Source organism: Equus quagga, chromosome 11 (assembly GCF_021613505.1).
Source record: "Equus quagga isolate Etosha38 chromosome 11, UCLA_HA_Equagga_1.0, whole genome shotgun sequence".
Classification (NCBI taxonomy): domain Eukaryota; kingdom Metazoa; phylum Chordata; class Mammalia; order Perissodactyla; family Equidae; genus Equus; species Equus quagga.
In genome coordinates, this window is record NC_060277.1 from 78,925,180 (window position 1) to 78,941,323 (window position 16,144).

Here is a 16,144-nt window from a genome sequence, read left to right on the forward strand (position 1 = left end):
GTCACAACTATGCTTCCTAAGCACTGTTCACAGTAAAATGAAGTTTCTTTTCAGAGACCACCAGACTCAACACTCGCCTCACTGAGCAGCCTTAGACATCAGTCCCCTCACCCACAAGAACCGCCAAGAAAATAACAATTGAACTGTATTTATTTTGTCGATTGGACCATTATTTTCTTCAAGCCTCCAGAGACAATTATCCTAACTACTCTTAAGGATTTTAGCTGTCACCTATAGTGGTGTTATACTGAGACGTTTTCACACCTGGGATGCAGTACAAGGGGCTTAATGGAATTTTTATGGCTGTGAAAATTAAAGTTCACTTGACTCAACAGAATAGTCAAATAAAACAAAGGAGAAAACCTCCCCAAAGGCATGGCTTGAAAGGAGAAGCTTTTGACTTCCTGATGAGGCAGTTCTGCCCGGAAATTCAAACCACGGGATGCTATATAGCTCATATGTCTTCAGAGTACCCGAATGCCAACTTATCACCAGAGCATCAGCCGACGCAGGCTTACTGGAGCATGTGGAAGCACAGACCTGCTGTATAAAATGGCCTCTCCTGGGAGCCAAAGCTGTCGCCACGGCGGGAATCATTCCATCTTGGGGCCAGAAGGACCCGACAGTCCTTTTAATCTTTAACCAGCCACTTTCATGTTCAGATATAGGAACCGGCACTGCGTGAGGTTCAACCCAATTCACAGCACTTTGCAGCAAAATCACCCCTGAGCTGCGTGAGGGCACGGGAACAGAGTGTGTCCCTGCTGGTGCAGTTACCAGAATCTGTTCCATAGTGTGACTGGGGGCACTCTATTATCCACTCTGGTATAACACTCCATAGTTCAGAAAGGTATCCAATACCGCGGGTATATCAGCCTTCCTCAGGCACAGTGAAATTCTAGGTTCCTAAGTGTCAGGGATTGACAGAGTAGCAAACCTGCAGGAAAAGGAAGAATCCAAGGCTGAGAAGACACAGTCTGAGGACCTGATGACAAGATTGGGAGAAAGGAAGTCAGCAACGTAACCAAACTGCTTTCTTGAGGAGCTCACTTTAGAAACCTGGCAACGGCAATCTTGGAAGCATGTGATGGGCATAATTTTCTCTACAAAGCTATTTCTTCATTTTTTCCTGAGCTGCTAATACAGAAGAAGGGCAGGGGAAAGGCCCTTGTCAAACTCCATCCCTTAAACAAGGCCAACAGCTTCAATGAAGTGACTAGCACGCTCCTGTCCTATCCCCCAGTAACTACTCTCCCAAAACAAAAGGTTCTGTAATTCAACTTTGACGACTTCCTGAATTCATAAATCTTCTTTATTGTACACCTCTTGATTCTTCTCCTCTACACACACTCCTGCCCCTCCCACTCCCACTCTCTCCTCAGACTCGTGCCCTGTCTCCAATAAGTCAAACTTCCTAAACTTTCACCCTGGTTTCCATTAAAAACGCCACAAGATTAAGTTACCTTTGTTCACATCCCCAAGTCTAGGAGGCCTTTGGTGACATGTGTTTCATCTTGACGGGAGATTTCCAGCCAAGTAGATAAGATTACTTGTTCACCTACAACTAATCTTCAAACTGGTTTCTGTAGGCTATGGAAATAAAAGGATGAGCTGCACAGCTTGGATGTCCCATCAAGGTAATCAAAGTAATGCAAGAGGGAGAGAAGACAGGAGGAGACATTCCAAAATAAAGACTGAACTGTGCCTTTCAGGAGCACTTAAGGAAACACTCCATCTGACTAAGCACCTGACGAGCAGACAAATACCCGAAGGACTAGACATTCGCTAAAGATGACTGCTCACAGTTCTGGCTTCCCCCAAGGTTCTGCAAGAGATCACATCAGAAATCCGACTTGCATTACTAGGTGGCTACATAGATCCTAACATCCAGAATTCTACTGATTTACTTGCAAATAAAGCTACAGTCTTATTTCAACCCAAACCCACGTAACAAGGAAGAAAATATAGTTCAGGTGTTTCAAAGGTATCTCTCTTATCCCTTTTATAAGAAAACACAAGAAGGTTAGAGAAAGGAACCCAAAGCTTTGTCCCAGGCATTAAGTGCTCAAAAAATAAATCACAGGAAAAATGCCCATAATACATTACCCACTGGAAGAAAAAAAAAGCACTACAGAACAGCAGGTGGGGAATACACACAGACACACACACACACACACACACAGAATACATACATACATAGAGAAAGAAACAAAACACATAGAGTTAAAAAGTCTAGAACCATTTAATAGTTACTTCCGGCAGGGATGGGGGTTTACCTTCTGCTTTATACAGACACTTCTGTGCTATTTTAGAATGAGCAGTGTACACTAATTACTATTACCAGAATAAAGTACCTAAGATCACTTGATAAATAAACTGAAACAAGAACAATTTGAACAAGTTGTTAGGGCCATTCTGAGCCAAATTTTCAGCATATTTAAGGCTATATTCATTGAGGCAAATTTATAAAAAATTAACCAAAAGTTCACAGTCTTGGGATAGCATCGTTGGTTCCTTCACCACCACCAGCAGCACTGTGCTACAAACAGTGCTGTGCTAGGTGTTGCCGGGTAAAGGAAGAGAGTTAGTCTTGTGCTCGCACTCCTTGCTTCCACCAAGGTTAGTCTTGGTTAGTCTACCCCCTCTCAAGGAAAGCGTCACGGGGGGATTAGAAAGCAAGTCAGCAGACCACTGAACACTACAGAGGGAGAGCCACACAGAGGGCTAACAACACACAACTCAAAAATCTTTGCTCTTTGTCAGTCAAATCAGTTTTACTAAGTAATCTGATGAACTTAAAAAACAAATATGCTATCTATTAGAAAAGCCAAAATAAAAAATGGTGACAATACCAAATACTGGCAAGGATGCAGAGAAACTGGATCGAATACATTGCTGGTGGGACCATAAAATGGTACAGCCCCCCTTGAAAATAGTTTGGCAGTTTCTTTAAAAAGCTAAACATATACTTATCATTAATACTCAGCAACTGTATTCCTGGGGACTTAACCCAGAGAAATTAAAACTTGTGTCCAGGGCCAGCCCCGTGGCCGAGTGGTTAAGCTCGTGCACTCCGCTTCAGCGGCCCAGGGTTTCGCTGGTTCAGATCCTGAGCACGGACATGGCACCACTCATCAGGCCATGCTGAGGCGGCATCCCACATGCCACAACTAGAAGGACCCACAACTAAAAATATACATTTATGTACCAGGGGGCCTTGGGGAGAAAAAGGAAAAATTTTTAAAAATCTTTAAAACAAAAAAACGTGTCCACAAAACACCTGTCCACAAATGTTCATAACGGCTTCATCTGTACTTGCCAAAAACTAGAAACAATCAAAATGCCCTTCAATAAGTAAATGGTTAAAAAAAACTGTGGTACATTCATACCATGGAATACTACTTAGCAATAAAAGGAATGAAGCACTGTTACACACAACAACTTGGATGAAGGGCATCGTGCTAAATGAAAAATGCCAATCTCAGAAGCTCACATACTGCTATGATTCCATTTCCATAACATTTCAGAAGTGACAAAATTATAGAGATAGCAGATTCCTGGCTGCCAAGGATTAGGGGTGATGGAGGAAGCGGGGTGATGATGAAAGTGCAATTATTCATTCAACTGTCCCACCACTATGCGGAACCAAGAAAGGTGAAAAGTTTGTAAAGCAAAGCACATTTCATATTATTTTGCAGTCCCTACTATGCCAGAAAAAACAAAGACTCCTGAAGCATGAATCAGTTGCTGGCCCAACCACTGAGATACATTTCAGCCATTACCTGTGCTCTATCCTGCCAGGTATTTTTATCCGAGCTCCCCCAGAGCCATAAGCAATGAGCCAGAAGGCCGCAGAAGGAACTCAGGCAGAAAGAACTCTCAAGGCGATTTCAGCTCAGCATTCAGCCAAGCATCTTGCCTGAAATCAAAAGTGTCAGAAAACTGCAGCAATTAGACAAATTGTGAAAGATGTGGTTACCAGGAAGGGCACCTCACACGTGACAAGCTTCTTACCACAAACAGTTTCTCTTACAAAAGTCTCAACAGCAGTCCCCAAAATGTGAGGGAGAGGTTGGTGGGAACAATTACAATGATGCTTCCTGCGATTCTCTAAGCCAGTCCTCACAGGACCTCACGTCTGGAGTCCAGATAACAAAGGTTTACTTTCTAACGGATCAGGGCTTCTTACTGAAAGTGGTCTAGCACCGTCCACTCCACTATCGCTTACAACCTGAGGCCCCGTGGGGCACCTACATCACATAGCTTACATGGAAGTGAATTTACTGGGAAGGCCCACTGACAAACAGGAAGAAGTCCCCCCAGAAATTGAAAAACGGAAAACCACCAACAAATTCTCCTCTAACTCAATGCTTTAGCTGTTTATACAAAGTATAATTTTAGAATCAGGAATAAACTATAAAACAATTCTTCAGTACTAATAGAACTAAAACTAGTAAAACGAGTCCCGAGGATTGCTAATATCATTTATAAATCACATTCCACACAAGGAGGCCCATGTGTAGAAGGACAATTATAAGCCCACGTTACATGAAATGGAACCTATTTCTAAAGACCTACTCTGAAAAGTCATCGTGAGAGATGAGCTGACAGAGTGTGAGGCAGCTGTAGGCTGGCGATTGAGAGCTCCACCTTCACAGTTCGCCTACTTGGCTTCAAATCCTGTGTGGCCTTAGGCCCACTATTTAACTTCTCTGTGCAGCCTTTTCATATCTGTGGAACATAGATAATAGTACTCATACCTCCTAGGATTGTTGGGAGGATGAAATGAATTCAGAGTACTGTCCCTGGCACACGGTAAGCACGCAATAACTACCAGTAGTTTTTAAACAAGTAAAATATGGCTCGAAGAGAAGTATCCCGCAGCAAAAGCAATGTCAGTCTTTTGATCACTCTTACACAAAATTCTCTCATACTTTTAGACAAGAATAAGCCTTCCCCCAACTTCCACCAAAGAATGCACACAATTTCATTCAGAAAAAAGTGTCATCTTACACAATGGAATGAATAAAATAAACCCTTCTGAGCATGCCTAACACTTCCCGAGCTCTCGTGGGCAGCATGTGATTTCAATAGGAAAGGGGCCGGTTTTGTAAAGACAGTTTTATAACACACTTCACCAAATGAAATGTTCAGAGCGAAAATTCAAGCCTTCCCAGAGCAGGCAGAGAGATTTTCAAAAACATCTGTACCCTCACTCATGTGCCCCATCCTTCTTTCCTAATCAAGGTCATAATTACAAAAGTCCCCTGCAGGCTGGCACACAGCCTGACAAGTTGCTGTCCTACTGAATAGTCACTAACTAGGAAAGAAAGGCCCAGGGAGAAGACAGTCTCATAACAGCCCACACTGCCACCCGGCTCCAGTTAGGAAGACAGAGTGTATTCCAGAGATGCTTAAAGAAAAAAGGCTTGACCTGAATAACCTAGACACATGCCATACCTTTCTTCATTGCTAGGTTTCCCAACTATTCAGGGAACAACCATAGACATTTTGGATTTAGAAACATAAATTGTTTTCAAAAGTTTTCAGACAATGCTTGTCCAAAGGCCCTAACATAGCTAGTAATTTAGACAGCTGTGCTGAGAGCCACAGAAGCTGCATTTTTTAACTAGTATTGCTTCTGAACAATTGAAACTTTCTCCAGTGCAAAGTCCAGACACAGGGAGCAGTGTTCCTCGCAAACATCCAAACAGTTTCATTATTGTTTAACTACCAAAATAACAGCGCTCCAATAATCTATCAAGTTTGACATTTCATCCAACTAAGCAATTAAACCAGGACACACAGCGTGCAGGGAGAGATTTTTTTCCCCTGCTCCAAATCAACACTCATTCTGACATTACAGCCACACAAACCAATAATCCTTGTTCCTAGAATACTTATAAAGGCGTCTAAAAAGCAAACAGACAGAAGTGCCTCAAAGAAACCATGCACTTCCAAATTTGATTTTGTCTCCCACCTTTAAACATCTTAATTAACTATGAGTAAAGTTACAAGCCAAGAAGTTAGAAACTCCTTTCTAGCGTTTAGTCAAAAGAGGTAAATATCTCTCCTGCTACAAGCACAAAACGTAAGTCCTATCAATTTATTCTTAAATACGTTAAAGGTAAGAATCCCTCACCTAATCCCCAAGTATTAAAATTGTGGTGCTGATCTAGCAAATCATCAACTGATGGAACCTCTTTTCCCAAGCAGGAATGGGAGTTCTCAGCGGGCTGCTTGAGTTACAGGCAGCATAAGAAAAAACACGATCAATGACCTCTGATATCAAGTTTCTAAGTGTGTAGTCACACACCCTCCATAGAGGTCCACGTCAATATAAACACAAAAAATCACAGTAAGTAATACATTGCTGTTCATCCAAGTGCATACTCTTTCTGGTAATTTATTTTTCTTGTACTTTATAAAAACACTAGTTGGTAACAGATTAGAAAGAAACCTTACAAAACTGGTCCTTCATTACAGAGAGTTGGAGAGCACTAACCTTTCACACTAGAGTGCCAGTTTAGTCATCTATTGTTCTGCTGGGATCAAAGCACCCTTGCCCTCACTATCCTATAGCTTCTGATTTGAAGGTAATTAGAAAAACCAGGGGCCGGCCCTGTGGCCCAGTGGTTAAGTTCGAGCGCTCAGCTTCAGCAGCCCGGGGTTTCACCAGTTTGGATCCTGGGCACGGACATGGCACTGCTTGTCAGGCCATGCTGGGGTGGCGTCCCAAATGCCACAACTGGAAGGACCCACAACTAAAAATATACAACTATGTACTGAGGGGCTTTGGGGAGAAAAAGGAAAAATAAAATCTTTAAGAAAAAGAAAAGAAAAACCAGTAATAAGGTAGACCATGGTGTAATCTAATGGAAAGAGCACCGAATTAGGAGTTAAAAGACCTCACTGCTGATCTGCAAGAGCCAACAAACTTGCTGGAGACCCCGGGTGAGTCTGGGTCCCTTTACTTCTCTGTGCCCTGCCTTCCTCCTCTGCAAAATAAAGGCAGCCCTCTAACATCAGCATTTCTCAGCCTTATTATTATTTTTTAAATGTGTGGTTCTTTCTCACGGCAATACTTTCTCCAAGTGTGGTCTGCAGATAAGCTACATCAGAATCCCCAGCTTCATTCCCAAACACAATGATTCTATAGGTCTGGGCTAGGAACCAGGACTCTGCAATTTTTACAAGTACCGAGGAGACACTGACACACGCTAAAATCTGACATCTATTGTCGTAATATATATTCTTACTAATGCCTTTAGGAATATAAAAAGATCACAATTTGTGTGTAATCCCTGACAAAGAAATTATTTTAGGTAAAAAAACCTTTTTAAAATCAGTATATTAAAACTTACAGAAAGCATGTTTTAGTATGTTTTCATATTTGTAATATATAACAAAAAATTTCAACTTTTCCCCATTTTAAAAAATGATGTTTGGTTGGGAAGATCAAATGTATTTTTTTTTTTTGAGGAAGATTAGCCCTGAGCTAACATCTGCTGCCAATCCTCCCTTTTTTGCTGAGGACGACTGGCACTGAGCTAACATCCATGCCCATGTTCCTCCACTTTATACGTGGGATGCATACCACATCATGGTTTGCCAAGTGGTGCCATGTCCACACCCAGGACCCAAACCAGTGAACCCTGGGCCGCCAAAGCAGAACGTGTGCGCTTAACCGCTACACCACCAGGCCGGCCCCTCAACCGTATATTAACATGTATGTAAACATTTACATGCTATGGCATCAAAAGCTACTTTCTTGACAAGAAATTTTGTATCAATCCCTCCCAAACAAAACTAGTGGCTTATTTTTACGTATGTGTTGCTTCTAAAAAGATGAGACAAGGGGAAAGATTTCAGGATGCTATTTGTGAGCATTTCCACAAATAACAGTGCAGGTGTGGACAGCCTGTATCTCAAATAAAAACCGAATTAGATAAAATTGTCAATATATTTTCATTTTTAATATCAGTTTTGGTAGTACAAGAGACATGTTGATGTGCTATATAAAAAATTATATGAAATAAATAAAATTTAGGAATCCAATGAAGATCATCTGGAGGTGAAGCTGCAGACTTTCTATCATTTTTATGGCCCCCATTAATCAGTTGGTTCCCTGTCGCTGTTCAACAAGCTGCTGGTCTGCAACCGTGTCAACAGTCAGAGAGTTGGGAAACACAGCCAGATCAATGGGTGTGGGGGTGATGATTCAGAGTTACCTGGAGTGCTGGGTCCAACCATATGATGAGGGTAGTAGGGAACGTAGAGTGCCCTTTGTCAAGCTCTCTGGGAATATTCTGGCACCCCTCCATCCCCACCTGCTCTGTAGCAAACACTGGCTAAGGTAAACTTCAACTCTGACTCAGAATGATTAACTCCTCATAGGTATATGATAAAATGACCAAGAATGGTAGCTGAGTCTAGCCACGCCCAAAAGGTAGAAACAGAGGCAGACAAATGTGAGAGAATCTGAAGAACTAAGAATTTTCCACTGTGGACTGGCCAAATCCCAGCCGCAGCAGTTCTTCCCTCCCACCCCACATCCCTTGCACAAAATTTTAGCCTCTAACTGTTCCTCTTCACCCCCATAAAACCCGAATGGCCCAAACAATGGCTAATCTGCAAAAACAATTCCTCCCTCTTCCAAGAACCACCCTTGACTAAGGATTCCTCAAACCAGCTGAACTTCAGCTGACCCACTCCTGCTAAAGCCCTAGAAAACATTCCACCCTCTTTCCCCAAATTAGATCGTTCCTTTTGTCCAGCATTTTCAAATAAAGGTTTATGATCTGGTAAACTTCTTTCACACCATGCAAAATAATAATTTAACATGGTCATAATTAATTGGCTGTGGACCCACTGACTCAAGACCTAAGCAAAGGTTAGACGTCGACAGACGAGGCTTGGTTATTCCTCAAGCAGACATCTTAATCATTATGAAAGTGAAAAAAACACAGAAGATTCAGAGAAATTGCTAGAGGGACAACACGCTTTCCTATATATATATTAGCATAAAATATATTGATTCATGTGCCTCTAAGAATGTAGATGTGTGATCAGGACTAAGACTAGAAAGATTTTCCAAAACACAAAGAGTACAACAAGAAGAGGACGGGGTAGGAGAGGACAACACTCCATTTACTTAAGAAAAGCCCTTTTTTTTAAGTCTTTTAACATAATCCAGCAGTTGCAAATAAACAATGGCGTTGATTACTAAGGAATTACATTCAACAACTCAGAGGCCAGCAGAGCCTCCAGTTGGCCTAACTTCCTGTAAATTTCAGGATGACTAGGCAGCATTTCTTTAAAGAGGATGAAGACAGTTAAAACATTGCAGCAAATCAGCCTGGCTCCAAGGAGTTCAAATGGCGGTGGGCTTCCTCTACTCTGAGAACTGACCTGGTGCAAACAAAAGGCTGTCCCAGGGAGACCTGACCACTACACAGCCCAGAGATAACGAAACCATATCTGTGTATGAAATTCTAGAAAAGCCATGTAAACGTTAAACTAGGAGATGTCGGCTCAACCTGTAGCACTGGAGAGGGGCAACTTAAAAAGTCAAATAACACTAGCTCAACAAAATTGTTTAAAAGTTCAAATTCAGCACACAGGTGGTAGCCTCTAAAAAAGGCTGCTGAGAGAGCAAGAAGGTTTTGCTGTATCTTTTTATAGGAGAGGACAATGGAGAAATTACCAGACCAAGGTCACTTTCCATTTTAGAAAAAAAAAGGATTAGCAGCCTTAACAGAAACAAAAACCTGTGTAGGTCAGAACTCCACGAAAGCAGCAGCCTGGTGAGAATCTCTCCCAGAATCCTGTAGGAAATGAAGTGTGGATTAGGGTAATTAAATGTACAGTCTTCTCAAGAGCGACTTCTGTTCCTGAAAACTAGAGCCGTTTCTGTGAAACGTATCATAGAAAAATTGAGAAGAGGATTTGCCAGGCATCAGAGCCTTTCCACTTCCACATCAGGTCTGCAGGCGCGATGATCTGAAAAGAACAGAGCAGCGATTGGGGAGGGAATTAAATAATACAGCTTATCAGAGAAAGCCACCCCATCCTCTAGTCTTTGCAAAAGTTCACATGCTCGTGTAACTCTAATATACTTATCGGTTTCCAGAAATTACATACACTTCCTCAAAAGAGACATAGGAAAAAATATAACCACGGGGTAAAGGCCAAACATTGTCTCTTCTGAATGCTTAAACAGCCAATTATGTGTCTTAATACATTAATGAGAGAGAGAGAGAGAGACTATTACAGTAAAGTTGAAGACATCTTAAAAAATGTACCCTGGGGCCTACGTCCATCCAACTGACAGCAAAATCACCCCTCAAAAAAGCAGTTTTATGCAACGTCTAGTATTTTAATTTCCCAGCTGCCAACAGAAACATATAAGGAGCAGAAATTAAACTAATTATGTCAGCAGTGCAGTGAACAAAACTTTAATTGTATTACCCACTAGTTAGACATTTGCCGAACAATACAAAAGCCCTTAAGGGGAGAAACTTCCTTAGAATACAAATGATTCCCAATCAATACGACAGAAATTAGTCTGTTTGGGCAATAAACAGATTCAGGGTTTAGATGTAAAAATTCAAACATCGTGATTCAATTTAAAAAATAAATATGTAGAAACAAATCTCTAAAATGGCCTTAAATCACTCTGTGATTTACATATGCTGTATCATTAATAGGTCCTTTAAGCCAGTATTGTACTAATAGCTTTTTTAACATCCTGCCCACAAAAGAGCCTATTCATTTAGCTAGGAGACAGGTGTTAGCAACTAGCAACCTCTTTTAGCCTTGAGTTCCAGGGGCCTGGCCTGGGATTATTGTGGCATGATTGGCAAGTCGAAAGGAAAGGCGGTTTGAAATAGGGAAAGGGAGGAGAGAGGGAAAGAGAAACAAAAAAGACCAAAAGGGAGAAAGGAAGATGAGGCAAGAAATGGATGTCAGGTGCTCCTTAACCAGGCCACCTTCAAAGCTTCCTAGCCTGATCTGAGCTCGCGGGCTACCACCCAGATACATGAGGCAGAATCTATTAATTTATTCCTGCAGACAGGAATTCTGGATATATGCCTACACTCCACTCATTCTAAAAACAAAAATTTTAAGTGTCCTATGACTCATTCTTCTTACCCATATTCTCTAGTTCTTAACTTTAATCTTCATTCTTTCATACATTTTCTAAAAGAGCTGACTGAGTAGATATTCCTAGAAAGAGATATAGAAAAGGCTGGATTTAGAAAGACATCTTGAGCCTACAGAATAAAAATCCTATGAGAAAGAGGAGAAAAGAACATTCATTGAGTTGCCTACAATGTACAAAGAACACATTTTCTCTCTTTTAACCCATATAACCATCCTACCAGGTACTATTTTCATCTTGCAAATGAAGAAATGAAGCTCACAGAGGTTAAGTAACATGTCCAAAGTAGATGGAGGAGCTGGGATTCAAAACCAGGTTTGTCTAGTTCCTAAATTGTTAGGGTTTTCCCAAGTTTAATTCCCCAACTAACATATTTAGTGCCCGATTCTGTTTTACCTCTGATGGTTCTGTATTTCAGCAATTTTTGTTCCTTCCATGAACTCCGCAAAGGACCTCTGCTAAATTTTATTGACTATCAAGCATCCATTATTTTCAATTAGCGCTTCAGCTATGTAGAAATGAAACATCTGGCAAGTTAGCTTTATTTTTAAAGCAGCCTACCTAGAGTTCCCAGGCTTGTCTCCTATCCAACACTGATCATAACTAGATTCGACGACCTATTCAGACCTCCAGTTGTTTCCACATTATCATTCATTTGTCCACTCAGGAAATAAAGGATGCTACTTTTATCAACCCTCCCTCATGACTCCTGATAGATAATACAGCAGAGGGGGCCTCTCTGTAAAGTAATTTACATAAAAGTTATAAAAGCTCTTTGTTATCTGTCATGACTCGGAAATAGGCTATTCTAGCAAATCAAACATCCTGGATAACATAATGATGCTTTTAAAGGGACCGGCAATTTATAAAGAATTTCAAAGCAACACATCAGTGGTTCCCAAACCTGGCTGAATATCAGAATCACTTGGGGAACTCTGGAAATAGATGCCAGAGTGGTTTTTAAAATGTAGATTCTCAGTCATCACTTACCCACTCAATCTCCAGGAGGTGGGGCTGGGAAATCTGTTTTTAAAGAACCCCTCAGTGACTCAGTCGCCAACTGCTGGGTACTGAATCGTTCAAGGCGTGGTTGGCTTTTGGAAACTCTTTGCAATAAAACGCTAAAAAGGCTAAAGCTGCACTAAATCCAAAGTGACCTTCTTTTGATGATTCAGGAGACTTCAGGATCTCCCAATGCCTCCTGGTTCCTCATTCATGACTAGTCACTAGTAACTGTACTGGCAAAACCAGAAAGTAAGGAAAGGTTAGGAAGATTTCATCTTGTTTGACAGCCAGAAAAACCAGCTTCTGTTTTTCTATCAGATTCGAAGAGCTGGTTTTACCCCAGAGGAAATGCAGATTTTACGCTTGCTTTGAAAAAGGAAAATGTTTAAAAACACGCAGAAGGATTCTCTTAAACAACTGCTCAGCTTCAATTCAGAACATTAATAGGCCCAAATGCATAAAAAATGTGGAATATTCAACCTGATCAAGAGAAAGCAAAGAAACTTCATGGCCGTCTTAATGAAGAGAAAGGAGGAGAATGGGTTTAACTAAGAATGGCATTATGGGATCAGATAAAACCACTGTCCTAACAACAGCAACTGATAAATCCCGGAAACTGGGAGAGCTGTCTTTCAACACATGAAGCCAACGATTCCTACCTCTCCGGGATGCCTTTCATGTAAGATATTACGGAGATATTAAGATATTAAGAGCACAAGTGGTTTTAGGATTTTAAAACTCCGTGAATAATATAAGGTCACAAAATAAGAAAGTGACCACACAATTTCCCTATCGAACGAGTGGGAGTTTATGTGTTTGGATATAAAAAGATCGTGCTTACAACTGTGAAAATCTTTCTTACCTAAACACGAGTAACCACTACCAATAACCAGTAACCATTACCAAACAATAATAATAATGAGGGGGCACTTCATCCCTTGAGACTTCACCAATAGGAATCTAAACCATATATTCTCATTAAACTCTAAATTATAACTTAGCTCTGTACTGCATGGGTTATGGGATTCCAAGGTGCAGAGGTGAAATCTTTCCTCCTAAAACAAACACTACAGCCAGTACAAGTTTGCTAAAAAAGTCTCTAATCTACCATTAAAACAATAGCAGTATTAAAGGTTCTATTATAAGAATAAAAAATGAAAGTGGAATTAATCCCCCTAAGACTCCTTAGGTTTATGTAGGTGTTTTCACAAAGTCGTAGGCACAACACTTACAGATGGGTGTGGCTGTTTTAAACATCACAATGAACACGTAAAGAGGGAAGAAATGGGGCCCTTTTTTGTTATTGGTGCTGTTTGTCTTGTCTGTTTAAATGCTGGTTAACTGAAAACGCCTTTTCCACTGCTATTTTAAGAGCCCTTAAAGAGGCATTCCTATCAGATGGTGCTAAGCAGAATTATGTCAACTGGCTTGGCCATGAGAAAGTTTGAAAACAAATTAACTTCTAACCTTTCTGAGAACAGCTCTCTCTTTGTGTGTATTATTTTAGCAATTGGTTAAATTAAGTCAATTTAGAGGTTTACAATCCTTGATCCCTGAATGTAAACAGCCAGGATACCTGTTCAATATGAAAGTTTTTAGTGGGCTGATCTTTGTAATCAGACATAGACATTCAAGTGTGTGTGTGCGTGTGTGTGTCTTAGATTACATGGAAATTTTCTTCAAGCACAATCAAGTTATTAGTTAGCCCTGCCACAAATCTGCAATAGTTATATATAATTTTCACACTTAATAACACCTCTGAATAAACTGTAATTTACAGGTTGTACTCTGAGGTCCAGAATTATTAGGAAATATGCCATGAAGTTTGAGAAAGGCTTGCAATCATCTATTTCCTTGAATGTGAAAGAGAATGCAGTCAGGAACAAAGGATAAAGAAGCTGTCAGACCTGAAATCCCCTGAAGAGAAAGGAAATGTCACTGCCAGCTCCCAACCCTAGAACCGGGTATACAGACTCGGCCCAGCACCACGTCCCCTGCCCACTCCCATTCCTTAGAAAACGGTTCAATAAATGCACAGCCTTGGCCACACTTCAGTAACTTGAACGGTCACCGGGAAAACCACAACGCTCCAAACAGCTGTACCAACGAGAGTGACAGGAAAGTCTTCTCTGGCCTCCAAACCACCTGTAAAAGGGACTTACTGCTTTCTAAGAAGGCCATGCACCTGGAGACGTTTGTTCATCACGTCACTCTGGCCTTTAGCCAGGGTGCAAAGTGACAGCTGTGGGTAAAACCCTATTTCCAAGCTAACAATAATTCTTCCCTAGGGTAGGCTGGGAGGAGCATGGGGCACTCTTCCTTGATTACACAAGCCGTTTTCTCCCCTTAGAACAAATGACAGACCAACCGAAAGGAGGAAATACGCTGCTGTTTCTATCTCCCAGCCTGAACTCAAGCCCTGAGCACAGACGCCTGCATCGCGCCGGCCGCCCTGGTCCAGCCATCCGTCCCCACGCCTCGGCGAACGTCTCCCGGGCAGCCGGCCGGAGAGAGGCCGCACCTCCCCCTCCGTCTTAGCCCTCGGCGACCTCACACACATCACCGCCAACAAACAGAGGACAACTCCCAAAAGAGGGAACGGTGGACCCTGGGGGGAAACCACATTCCCAAACTTCTCCGTCAAGCCTCCGAACTCCAGCCGCCTTCCTCCTCCGAGAAGCCCGCAGGGCTCCTCCACTAGGAAGCAGGGCCAGGCTAGCGCCTCTAAAGGGGCACGCAGGCCGCCGCCGACCTGACTCAGTTTCCTCCGCCGTAAGCGGCATCTTGCCCCCACAAGCCAACTGAACTTGCCGGTCTGTAGGGCGACAGGAGACCGTTGAGGACACGCGCCTCCTGTTACTGTCCCCACAGGTGAAATGCACTGAGAGGACTTTTCATGGGACAGGTGCGGGCTAGCCTGAATGCGGCGACTTCCATCCCGCCTACGCAAGGGGAGCCCCAGGCCGCGCCCGCACCGAGGCGGCGCCCCCAGCCCACGGCGAGACCCGAGGCCGAGCAGCGTCCCCCACCCCGGCCTCCGCCAGGCCCCCGCCCCGGGCAGGGCGCTCACCTGCCGCGGCCGCCTGCCCGGCCCGCACCTGGGAGAGGAGGGGCCGGATCTGCAGCGCGGACGCCTCAGGCGGGGGGTCTCCTGGCTCGGCCGCGGCGGCGTCTCGAGGGCTGAGGGGCACCGGGGGGCGGCCGCGACATCCTCACGGGCGGCCCCAGGAAGTCGGCCCCCCCCCACCCATCCCCAGCCGCCCGGCCCGGCCGCTCCCGCCCCCCCGCGCGGCCCCGCCCCCCCCGCGCGGCCCCGCCCCCTCGCGAGAGCGCGCCGCCGCGCCCGCCGCGCCCGAGCCACCATAGAGAGGAGCCAGGCGCGCGCGGCTAGAGCGCGGCCCCGCGCGCGCCCCCTGGCGGAGCCTAGGCCGCTGGGAGCGGGCCGACGCAGCCTGCGTTCCGGCTGGGCGTCGGTTCCCCTGTGTAGGCGAGCCAGCTGCTCCTCGTCGCCTTGGTCACCGGACTGCGCGAGGAGCTGAAGGGTCCACGTCCCAGTTTCGGCTGGGTCATAGTCCAGCTGGGTGACCTTGAGCGAGTCCGTTAACGTCTCTGAACTCGTTTCATAATAAAAGTTTGAAAGTTGCCTGAGTTTCGTATGGCATTGTTCCTGGCAACAATGCTATAAGCACGTGATGTTTCCCCAAATTACGATGGAGGAAACCCCGGCCCATTAGGGTTCACTAGCTTATTCAAGGTCCCACAGCTGGGAGCCAGATCTATAAGACATCAAAGCCCATGCTGGTTCCACTCTACTGCACCTCCGTCATCTAGCGTTTCCCAGTCTAAACTCCCGCCGCCTCCCCCCCCACCGTCCCGGGGTTAGCTAGTTTCACATCAGGACGGTGAGGGAACTGCTCAGAGAAAACCCTGGTAGAATGAAAATGACTCTGTGCAAGGAGCCCACCCTGGCCATTC

At 43.7% G+C, this 16,144-nt stretch overlaps 1 protein-coding gene across 4 annotated transcripts in view; it reads right to left on the reverse strand.

Annotated features, from left to right (window-relative positions):
• The window catches only part of RFFL (ring finger and FYVE like domain containing E3 ubiquitin protein ligase), a 71,745-nt gene that overhangs the window by 49,423 nt on the left and 6,178 nt on the right, over positions 1 to 16,144 (reverse strand). Inside the window, exon 1 of one of the 4 annotated variants that reach the window (XM_046675372.1) lies at positions 15,268 to 15,441. The exons of 2 other annotated variants lie outside the window; for them this stretch is intronic. The gene's annotated coding sequence lies outside the window, so the exon portion shown is untranslated. Of the gene's footprint in view, positions 1 to 15,239; positions 15,442 to 16,144 lie in introns of those variants that run through there. One more of the 4 variants, XM_046675371.1, reaches the window with a different exon arrangement.